Source organism: Nilaparvata lugens, chromosome 4 (genome assembly GCF_014356525.2).
Source record: "Nilaparvata lugens isolate BPH chromosome 4, ASM1435652v1, whole genome shotgun sequence".
In the NCBI taxonomy this organism is placed as follows: Eukaryota; Metazoa; Arthropoda; class Insecta; order Hemiptera; family Delphacidae; genus Nilaparvata; species Nilaparvata lugens.
Window position 1 is genome coordinate 8,960,043 of NC_052507.1, and position 13,023 is coordinate 8,973,065.

The following is a 13,023-nucleotide window of genomic DNA, read 5'->3' on the forward strand; positions in this document are numbered from 1 at the left end:
CACCTTGTTCATCATTCAACAAAGCGGATAGCGCTCTCTCTTTCTCGCTTTGCTCTGTTGCCAGATCGTCTTTCAACAATGTAGAATTAATAGTTAATTAACAAAATATTTCATCTTAATTATCAAATTATCAAAAAATATAATTTATTGCTTTATAAAATATAATTGATTATTTAAAACTAGAATGAACAGTTAATATGACATCAGAAAACCTGTATCAGCTACTGTATAAGTTAAGCTGATACAGGTTTATTGATGTAATATCAACTCGTTTAAAATACTCTATTATATTTTACTAGCCGTCAGGCATGCTTCGCTCGCCATATCCGTCTAGCCAGGGGGCTCTGCCCCCTGGACCCCCGACTGGATCGCCCAAGAATGAGATAAGCAGGCTCGCTTCGCTCGCCTGCATCTTTCAGTTGAGCATTTTTATCATATGTTAGGACGATCCAGTCGAGGGTCCAGACTAAACGTCTGGCTAAACGGATATGGCGAGCGAAGCGAGCCTAACGGCTAGTAATATAATATTCCCAGGTACAGCTCTGATTTAGTAGCAGTGCCCAATCAATTTTTCCGCGATAAAAGCATTTAAATCTTCAACTTGGTGCCAACCTAACAAAGTCAACTCAACTTAATGCCAACCTGACAAAATAAATCTAGTTACCAGTTAACAACTGGTTCGAAGAGGTACTCTCTCTAGATTATAGTTCTATATTAGCATATGGTATTGACATTTTTTAATTATAATTTTAAGATATTGGAATAAGAAGAATATACATGCTAAAAGAACTTTAAACCCTTAAAAACCACCCTTAGAGTTAAAATATCCCCAAAAGATTTCTTAGTGCGCCTCTAAAGGGCCAACTGAACATACCTACCAAATTTGAACGTGTTTGGTCCGGTAGATTTTTAGTTCTGCGAGTGAGTAAGTGCCATTTCGCTTTTATCTATATATATAAAAGCGAAATGGCACTCACTCACTGACTGACTGACTGACTCACTCACTCACTCACTCACTCACTCACTCACTCACTCACTCACTCACTCACTCGCATTCAAATTTGGTAGGTTATGTTCAGTTGGCCCTTTAGAGGCGCACTAAGAAATCTTTTGGCAATATTTTAACTCTAAGGGTTGTTTTTAAGGGTTTAAAGTTCGTCTTTTAGCATGTATATTCTTCTTCTCCCAATCTCTTAATTATAATTGAAATTTCCATATCATATGTTACTATAGAACTATAATCTAGATAGAGTAACTCTTCGAAACAGTTGTTAACTGGCAACTAAATTAATAATTTTGTCAGGTTGGCATTAAGTTGAGTTGACTTTTTTAGGTTGGCACCAAGTTGAAGATTTAAATGCATTTATCGCGGAAAAATTGATTGGACACTGCTACTTCAATCCTGGGAATATATTATTAGTAGCCGTCAGGCTCGCTTCGCTCGCCATATCCGTTTAGCCAGACGTTTAGTCTGGACCCCCGACTGGATTGTTCTAACATATGATAAAAATGCTCAAACGAAAAATGCAGGCGAGCAAAGCTAGCCTGCTGATGTCATTTTTGGACGATCCAGTTGGGGGTCCAGGGGGCGGAGCCCCCTGGCTAGACGGATATGGCGAGCGAAGCGAGCCTGACGGCTAGTATATATAGATTGAGCAAGAAATTATACTTCACATTAATTTCATAATGAATCAACAAAATTAAGATGAAATATGTTTTTAATTAATTATTGGTTACAAGACGATCTGGCAACAGAGCAAAGCGAGAAAGAGAGTGTGCTATCCGCTTTGTTGAATGATAGACAAGGATAACAATACCACTGCTAATCAAACACTGCCATTAAAACGTGAACCTCACTATGGTAATATAGAATTCCATGTGTTTCTAAATCCCATTAAGTTTGAAATCTCCCAGTAGAGATGCTATGCTGTTCTGTAGTGAGTTTGACTTCAGATTGTCAGCATCAGTTAAGAATAACATAAATGCTTATCCAGTTAATACAATTCTGACAGTTTATGCTGAATCTCGGTAGTCTGTGTAGGCTACTTTGAAGTTCACGTCAACGATAAAGCTTGAATTATCCTGACGCAAGATTCAAATCAAATCAAAATCAAAATCATTTATTTGCCAATTATAAAGATAACAATAATGAATAAAACAGATACTTCATACTTATACAGAATAAAAATAAAATTTTAACTTAAAATTTAATTGGCGTTGCCAGCAAAACCTTGGTTTGTGTGCTAGCAACGAGTACCAAAAGATTTAATTTAATTTAACATAAACATAAAAGATGATTGAACATTTTATTTGAATGGTAGTAATAATAAATAATAATAATAATTGTAGTAATATAATATCTGAAAAAATGTAACTTAGTGAAAATAATATCAAAGAAAATTTTTTTTTTTAATAAAGTAGATTACTTTGAACAATTAATTACGACATAGCAGTCAGGTAACAAGCATTTCGTAATGGAATCAAACATTGAAAAGTAGATTAATTGATTGATTGATTGCCTTTATTAATTACAAATACATTATTACTTACTTTACTATTTATATAACTTCACTTACTTACAATTTTATACTTTATTATTAAATACAAGAGAGAGAAACAGAAAGGTTGAGAAAAAGGGGGTAAGAGTGAATGCCAGGGAGGGAGGAAGAGTGAGAGGAAAACATAGATCAAGTGACAGTGATTCAGATTTCTTTATACATGTGTTCAACAAAACAATATTCAACTTGCCCTCTAGCGTTAGAAATAATTAAGAGTGAAATAACATGATGATATTATTAACCTGTAGAGTTATACAAAAAAAGTGAGAGAGATAGACAAAGAAATTGTGAAAAAATGAGAGACTTGGACTGTGGGAAAAACCTCATTACAAAGATGAGTTTCAATAATATTATTATACTAGTAGTTCTGTGAACAGTAGACCTCACGCAGTATTCTCATCCACAATAGTACCTGATTGAAACTAGAGACCTTATGGAGAAACAGCAATAGACAGGCTTCTCCACACATCTGTGTAATCACTTGTCAGCTGATTTATGATGAATAGTTCTATGATCTGATTTTTACTTTAATATTGGCGTATGGAGGAGGCTCCTTTTTTATTTTATATTATCCTTGAAATGCAAGATTTCCAAAAACTTTGTTTATACGTCGACGCGTAATTAAAAAAGGAGCATGCCTGTCAAATTTCATGAAAATCTATTACCGCGTTTCGCCGTAAATGCGCAACATATAAACATTTAATCATTTGAACATTTAAACATTTAAACATTCAAACATTCAAACATTCAAACATTCAAACATTCAAACATTCAAACATTCAAACATTCAAACATTCAAACATTCAAACATTCAAACATTCAAACATTCAAACATTCAAACATTCAAACATTAAGAGAAATTCCAAACCGTCATTGAATCTTAGACCTCACTACGCGCGGTCAATAATATTTAATATGTTATGTAATGAAATCTCCTACGTTTGAGCCTTTTCCCATAGTATCAGTTTATGATTGTATAATATCCCACTAAAATTTTCTAGAAAAAACACATAACAAATATACGTTTGCCATTTACAAATATGCAATGTTATCATGATGATGCATGTAGCCAAGAAAACAATAATAAAGATCTGTCGTTTTTTGAACTATTTTTTCAATGTTAAAATTTTCACTGTTAAGGGGAAATTATCACTGTAGTGTTATAAACTTGAGGCCAGAAATGATTCACAAGGAATGAAATCAATATTTTGTTGTTGATCAATTTTCAAGTTATTAATTCATTTTACTGAATAAATTTGGAATCATTCATTGATTTCTATTAATGAAATATCTATGCCCAAATGTAGAACAGTTTTGGGCATCAAAGCCTGCTGTTTCCATACCTGTATGTTGATTGTGAATGAATTAAAATGGATGGATAAATAATGTAATATTAATTTTTGTAAGAGTCAGCAGATTTCAATGGAAATGCAATTTAGCCTATATGAAAAGGTGTAAGCCCTTTATGAGTATAAAACAGTATTTTATGTGGAAAGAGGAACAAACCATCCTAAATTCATGGAGCTTGATACGAATGAGAAAAAACAAAATATATAGATGAAGATCAAAAGGTGGAAATAGTAATAGTGATTTATCATTGATACAGAGACCTTCTGTAATTTTATGAGAGTATGGAATGTATACATTTCATACAGTAGTTTGAATTTTATCCAGTGAGTATAGAATGAATATATTTCATTCTATATTTTATCAATATTTATATCATGTTCAGCGTAAATGATCCAGACCATTAAAAAGTCTATTATATAATTATTTGAGAGTCCTTCAAAGCTAACTGAAAAAGTGAATTGTGAAATAGTTTTTTGCTGCTTCAGCAATTTAAACATTTGCAGGACAGTTTCAACAAAGCACCGTTTGCCTTTTCATCGTACGGTACCGCAGTAGTAAACTCCGCTCCCCGCCCAACCACTACTACGACATCAGACAGATGAATGAGTCAGTCAGTTGTCGGTTCGGCTTTGAGCGAGTTCAATGACCTGTTGCATTGTTCGAAATTATGAATGAATTCGCTCAAAAAATTACGTTTTGCGGCGTATGTACAATCGATTACCGTTTAATAATAACTGATGCCTCGTTATAAGTCGTGTGTGTCGTGTGAAATGTGATTCTACTTCTTAGAACATGCTGTGAAATTGGGTCAAATAACCGACGGCTTTCAAAAACGAGGTCAGTAATTTTTTGAAATATCATTATTATTTTGAATCTGTGGCTGTTATCTATGCTCATAGGTTTATAAGCTTTCTATTTCGATGAGATTATGATAGGAGTAGTGAGTAGAGATGGAATTATTTGTTAGAAATTAGATAAATTTCAAAATTAGGTCAACATAACCTCAAATCTTACAAATACTACAGGTTATTGCATGGTTGTATTAATGCGCCGTAGGCTGGCGCATGCTCAAATCTGACAACACCATAGTGAGGTCCACGTTATAACGACAGTGGAGAAATATAGGGGAACGGTGTTGCCGATTGGCAGTAGAGAAAGATAGGATAACGGCGTTGCCGATTCTCTGCCTTGCTACTGCCTTTAATGGAATATAGCTGATGCAGGTATATCTGATGAAATATCAACTTTTCTGATGAATATTCACCGTTTATCCTTGTTGAAAATGTACAAATATATATTTTATCCGTCAATAAAATATATTGTAAATGATTCAATACTACATCATCATGATTTAGACTGGATATATGAATCATATTTGAAATGAAATGAAAATGAAATGGAGAAATTCTTTATCAGGCGGAGTTAGGACTAATGAAGAATTTTCTTATTTCATTTCAAATATGATTGATTAACAAAATATCCTGTCTCAATTATTATGATAATGTATTATTGTATTGATTAATGTATATTTCTACTTTTTTTTTTGAAGAGCGATATGTCATTGTTGCAGAGGTAGAAAAAGATAGTGCTGTCTGCGTTGTCGAATGATAGACAAGGATAGCACCAGTGTTAATCAAATACTGCCATTATAACGTGGACCTCGATATACATTGAAACTGATATACTCCCACTAATTTGGTCAGTGGTGTAACGTTTCTCAACCGGGAAGCTTCATTTTCATAAATAAATAATGTTCCATTTGAAGTACTGTATTTATTCTCAGTATTGAGATTCAGTTTATTCGAATGTTTCTATTTGGTTCATTATTCCAATGAACGTTTCAATATTACAAAGAATTCCGGATTTTGAGCTCAACTTTTTTTAAACTATCTGAAACTTGAAAGATTATCTTTACATTTTCATTCTCACTGTATTGATGGGATGAATTCAACTAAGTTTTCAAAAGTTGAAGCTTACCTTCCATGAAATAATAATCACGTTTGAACTGGGTTACGAACAGAACAGTGAGGTGAAAATGAAGTTATCAGTTTCCTAGCGTTTTTTCTCTATCTTGACTAGATCTATCATTATTTTTAAATCTATGACTCCAAATTTTTTCATGACTGGTTTTTAGTGGCATCGATCCTCACCGCGTCTTACTTGTCCGTGTTTCGGATGGACACGTAAAGCCGTCGGTCCCGGCTGCCTAAAAAGCAGTCGTTAGATCATGTCAGATGCCCTGAAATTGATCAGTTGTGACCTGTTAACAAATTTTAACACCAGACCTGAGCCAGCCAGGTCACTCGATATTATTATACTTGTTCTGTTAGCACCTTTACTTATTGTTATTCATGATAATAGAGTGGAATGTCCACTCACAAATGCTCAGTTGCACAAAAGCCTGTCAAATTCTGATGATGATCAAATTCCAATAGAACCAGTCGAAGAAAGATTTTGAAAAGAAGGCTCCTCTGATTGGTGTGGCATTTAATCTAGATTAGAAGTCATGATTGAATAAGTCATTGAATTACGTGATTGAATAAGTCATAGTAATACAATTACAAAGTAATTGTCGCAAAGTAGAATCGAAAAACCCTGTGAAACAATAGAAAGGTCTCAAAACCAGCCACTAAAAAAGTAATCATTTAAAAATAACAATATTTTCACAACATTTGATATCCAATGGCAACTTATTGACGTTATTGTACATTATTCTCACGCCTATGCTGTCATAGTGTTTCATGCTTATGACAAGACGTTGATATGGAATATCAATGTGGTCTTTTCCTAGTGTTATAAGCATGAATATTTTGAAAAACTTTCACTTTTCTGCAACTGAGCTGCCTTTTTATATTTCACAAAGTAACCTGGATTCAATCTCTAGTTTGATTTCACTTCTTGAATTCCAGTGAATGATTGATTGTTCATCGGTTAAACGTTTATTAATCTCCAGTTAATCCTTAGTCAATCGTCAGTTAACACAAATATAGATGATGTCAAGGATTGGATTTTCACTCATGAACTGAACCATCCTCAACACCATTGTCCATGCAGATTCAGTTGAATTCCATAAAATGATCGATTGTTCAATCTTTTATTGATCTTCAGTTAATCCCAAGTGAATTCCCAGTTAACTAGAATAGAGATTGTATTAGAAGTTGGATTGCAATTTTCACTCCTCAACTAAAACATCCCCAACCTTATTATTCACGCACAAGTCACAGACTCAAGTAGGACTCATCATCAGCAACAGAAGAACACTTCCAAACCCCTAGTCACCCTCCTAGTAGCTAAAAAGCTTCTAGAAGCTTCCTCTAGTAGCCTTCCAATTTACGCACAAGTCACATACTCAAGTAGGACTCATCATCAGCAACACAAAAATCATTCCAAGTTCCCACACACACTCTTTCCACGCACAATTATCCACGCACAAGTCACATACTCGAGTAGGAATCACCATCAGCAACACAAGAATCATTCCAAGTCCCCACAGACACACTTTTTGCGCACAAGTCACAGACTCGAGTGGGACTCGTCATCAGCAACGGGAAAATCATTCCAAGAACCGCTCTTTCTACGCACAAGAAGACACAACTTTTTTACTTCTATTCTACTACACTTCTATATAATATATTTTTTCATTTTGAAGCACAAGTCACAGATTCAAGTAGAACTCATCATCAGCTACACCAAAATCATTTCAAGCTCCCACATACACTCTTTCTATGCACAATTATCTATGTACAAGTCACAGACTCGAGTGTGGCTCATAATCAGCAATGCAAAAATCATACCAAGTTCCCACAAACACACTTTTTACGCACAAGTCTCAGACTCGAGTGGGACTCATCATCAGTAACGGATAAATCATTCAAAGACCCCGAAAACTATTTATTTTTCTACGCACAAGAAGAAAAAACTTCTATACTACTCTACTTCTATAGATTGTTTATTCTAAGGCACAAATCACATACTCAAGTAGGACTCATCATCAGCAACGCGGAAAATCATTCATAGGTCTCATTTCTAGGAAATTTCAGGAGCTCCGTAATATTCTTGAGAAAAATGGCGGATAATGACTAAAAAAACATTTTTCACGGTTTTCTCGAAAACGGCTCTAACGATTTTTTTCAAATTTATACCATGGATAGCTATTTATAAGCCCTATCAACTGGCATAAGTCTCATCTCTGGGAAAATTTCAGGAGCTCCGTAATATTCTTGAGAAAAATGGCGGATAATGACTAAAAATCCATGTTTTTCACGGTTTTCTCGAAAACGTCTCCAACGATTTTCTTCAAATTTATACCATAGATAAGCACTATCAATTGGCATGAGTCTCATCTCTGGGAAAATTCCATGAGCTCCGTAATATTCTTGAGAAAAATGGCGGATAGTGACTAAAAAACCATGTTTTTCACGGTTTTCTCGAAAACGGCTCTAACGATTTTCTTCAAATTTATACCATGGATAAGTATTCATAAGCCCTATCAAATGACATGAGTTTTTTTTCTGGGAAAATTGCAGAAGCTCCGTAATATTCTTGAGAAAAACGGCGGATAATTGCTAAAAAACCATGTTTTTCACGATTTTCTCAAAAACGGCTCCAACGATTCTCTTCAAATTTATACCATGGATAGCTATTTATAAGCCCTATCAACTGGCATAGGTCTCATTTCTAGGAAATTTCAGGAGCTCCGTAATATTCTTGAGAAAAATGGCGGATAATGACTAAAAAAACATTTTTCACGGTTTTCTCAGAAACGGCTCCAACGATTCTCTTCAAATTTATACCATGGATAGCTATTTATAAGCCCTATCAACTGGCATAAGTCTCATCTCTGGGAAAATTTCAGGAGCTCCGTAATATTCTTGAGAAAAATGGTGGATAATGACTAAAAATCCATGTTTTTCACGGTTTTCTCGAAAACGTCTCCAACGATTTTCTTCAAATTTATACCATAGATAAGCACTATCAATTGGCATGAGTCTCATCTCTGGGAAAATTCCATGAGCTCCGTAATATTCTTGAGAAAAATGGCGGATAGTGACTAAAAAACCATGTTTTTCACGGTTTTCTCGAAAACGGCTCTAACGATTTTCTTCAAATTTATACCATGGATAAGTATTCATAAGCCCTATCAAATGACATGAGTTTTTTTTCTGGGAAAATTGCAGAAGCTCCGTAATATTCTTGAGAAAAACGGCGGATAATTGCTAAAAAACCATGTTTTTCACGATTTTCTCAAAAATAACTTGACCGATTTTTTTTTAAATTCATACCCTGTATAGTTATTTATCAGCTCTATCAACTGGCATGTCTCCTGGAAAGTCTCCTTTCTGGGAAATCAATGGAGGGTCCACCCCATCCTTGGGAAATGGACTTAGTAACCTCCTTCTCGTGCATGAGGTAGGTAGGTAGGTAGCGCAGTTCATAAAAAGAACACATAGTCAAGATATTTCATCCGTAGAACAACTGTTTTGACGACTTTAAAAAATGATGACTGAAGAAAATAATCGAATTTTACAATTCACACAAAGAAAAAGTACTCTGAAAACAATTATATATACACATATACTGACAGAAGTCTGATCGTAGTTTCAAATATGAGCAAGGGAAGTTGTGTGAGTGTACCACACCAGATTTTTCCTAGTGTTATAAGCATGAATATTTTAGAAAACTTGCACTTTTCTGCAATCTCCAGTGTGATTTCACTCCTTGAATTCCAGTGAATGATTGATTGTTCACTGGTTGAACGTTTATTGATCTCCAGTTAATCCTTGGTCAATCGTCAGTTTACACAAATATAGATGATGTCAAGGATTGGATTTTCATTTTCACTTATGAACTGAACCATCCTCAACACCATTGTCCATGCAGATTCAGTTGAATTCCAGAAAATGATCGATTGTTCATCAGTTAATCTTTTATTGATCTTCTGTTAATCCCAAGTGAACTTCCAGTTTACTGGAATAGAGATTGTATTAGAAGTTGGATTCCCATTTCCACTCCTCAACTAAAACATCCCCAACCTTATTATTTACGCACAAGTCACATACTCAAGTACGACTCATCATCAGCAACTCAATAGTATATTTCGCACCCAGGGCCGAAAATGAGACTTTTCCGGCTCGAAATCGGTTTTCAAGTCCGAGGCCGTAGGCCGAGGACTAGAAAAGGTTGTGAGCCGGAAAAACATTTTTGCTCACGGTGAGAACGTTATTTTTCGCCACACAGAAAAATAAACAATATAAATATGAGAATAATTGTTTATTAGGCACTTACGAAAGCAAAACCAATATCAGGAAATTGTCCAAGTATTTTCATTTTTTATTCCGATTTGTATAAATAACCTAAAAGATTATGTTAAATTATGTAAGAGGTTGAGTTTATACTTTTTATTCTTCCAAATGACAATAAGATGATATTATTATAAATGTTTTGATTCTTGAATAATAAACACAAATAATGGAAAGTTTCTTGATCAGCTGTTTTAGCACACTTGAAATTTGGCCAATCTGAATGTCAACGTCAACAATGCTTGTTGTCGTTGACTTCGGAAGTTTAGATTAGAAGTTCTATCCTACTCTGAAAATCGAATTTGAATAGTTTATAATATATCTTATCTGTATTTTATTCATCCAAATAAAATTGGGCACGTTAAACTGTCGGTCCCGCCTGAAGTATGACAGTCGTAAGGCCCATTGACGGCTTAAATTATATATTCAGGCGGTGGAAAATTCCCGAAAGGGAACTCCCCACCAACAAAAGCCATACGAATTTATTTTTTCATCCAAATAAAATAATAGTATCTTATTGCAGAATACTTATTCAATTCTAGAAGCATAAACTGATTCCGTTTCATAAACCATTTTGTAAACACGTTCACATCAAATCAGAATCAGCTGACTTCAAGGTTATTTTACAGCCCTAGGGCTGTAAAACTTTTACCGGCCTGGTCAGAAAACAATCATTTTCGGCCTCCATTATGACGCACGAAAACCAGCTCATTACATCCAAGTGGGGCGAAAAAATCATTCCAAGTCCCCACATACACACTTTTTGCGCACAAGTCACAGACTCGAGTGAGACTCATCATCAGGAACGGGAAAATCATCTCAAGAACCGCTCTTTCTACGCACAAGAAGAGAAAACTTCTTTACTTCTATTCTACTATACTTATATATTTTTTTTATTCTAAGGCACAAGTCACAGACTCAAGTAGGACCCACCATCAGCAACGGAAATAGTTATTTGTGCAACTAGTGCGCAAAGTGACAGTTTGCTGCACCGAAAGAAACGTTTACGCCCGAGCCGTAGGCGAGGGCGGAATGGTTTCTTGAGTGCAGCAGAGGAACTTTGCGCACGTATTTCACATTAAGTTTTTCCTACAGTTACCATTGAATATGAAAAGTGGGTAATTATGGGTAAAATTGCCTGAAATACATCAAATGTTTTTCTGTGTAATTTTATTATTGATAAAACCTTAATTTATTGTCAAATTGAATAAAAATGTTGTCCTTGTTATAATATCTACTTAATAATTAGCGCGTTGTGCTTGTTGCACCTCTGCTCGCTATAGCAGCCACAGCAGTCACTGTTACCAACTTCATTTTGATTTTGCTGCACTGTTGCTCCATATAACCTACTAAGTATTTTGCGTTGCCATGTTGCAAATCTGGAGTGCAGAAAAATTTTTCCCGCACTAGAGCGGAAAAGTGATTCTTTGCGTTCTGTAATCAGTGCAGCAATGGCCACTTTTCAACGTAACTGTAGGAAAAAATCATTCCAAGTCCCCCAAACACTCCCGCTGACTCGAGGATCGTTCTTAAAGTGCTGACACTCAGCAAAATTGAACCATCGCTGATGCTTGACTGAATTATTATTATGAAAAAACGAATTAATTTGTGCGCTAGAGTCTGCTGGCAGGGTCTGCGGCTTGGACCAATTCCAGGCAACTAGCACTTATAAATTATTCGCGAAATTCGCCCGCGTTGACAGTTCTGACTATTTTCCATAAAGTCAAGTGCCTCGGCAAAGTCAGGACTTTAGTCCGGTCCACGTTATGATGGCAGTATCTGTTCAACATTGGTGTTGCTATCCTTGTCTATCATTCGACAAAACATATGACGCTATCCTTTTCTAGCTCAGCAACGTTGCCAGAACGTTTTCCAACAAGACAGGACGTAGGGTGTAGAAGATGCTGTCATTTGCAAGTGGAATATTGTGGCACCAAATATCTCCACATATATATTAAAACTGTGACTTATTAATTAATGAAAAATTAAGGACTTTATTTATTAAGGACTTATTAAGGACTTACAGAATTTATTTAGGATTTTGGATAGTAGTCCTCATCGAATTTCCATCTAGCTGTTAACCCTGTTGTCAATGTCTGCAGTAGCAGAAGTCTTCGGGGTGATTTACAGCATTTATTTAGGATTTTCGTTGAATAATAATTATATATTAATTAGCATTTGAATAAATGCATTCTCTATTTAATTCCATCTGTGAACTGGTTGGCCGCTATGGCTTCGTATAAAATGAGAGCTGCTATCCAGATATTGTCAGTTTGGTGTTAGGGCAAGCATTCCTGACTAGCAATGGGGAGGTAGGGCGATTCCCGGGCTGGCAAATAATTTTTGGATAGTAGTTCTCATCGAATTTCCATCTAGCTGTTAACCCTGTTGTCAATGTCTGCAGTAGCAGAAGTCTTCGGGTGATTTACAACATTTATTTAGGATTTTCGTTAAATAATAATTATCTATTAATTAGCATTTGAATAAATGCATTCTCTATTTAATTCCATCTGTAAATCAAGGACTTGTCACGTTGGATTTACGATAATATATTTCTGTGGCTTTTTTTATCGTCTATTGTCAGTTCCATAATATGGATCTATGACAAATAAATATGCTGTCGTTTCCAATATTAATGAAATAATTGTGACATAGTAAAAAAAGTAAATTCGTATGGATATTGTTGGTGGGGAGTCCCTTGCGGGAAGGTCCCATCGTCTGAATATATAATTCAATCCGTCAATGGACCTTACGACTGTCATACTTCAGCCGGGACCGACAGTCCGGTAGACATTTGACATAAAAAATATCTACAT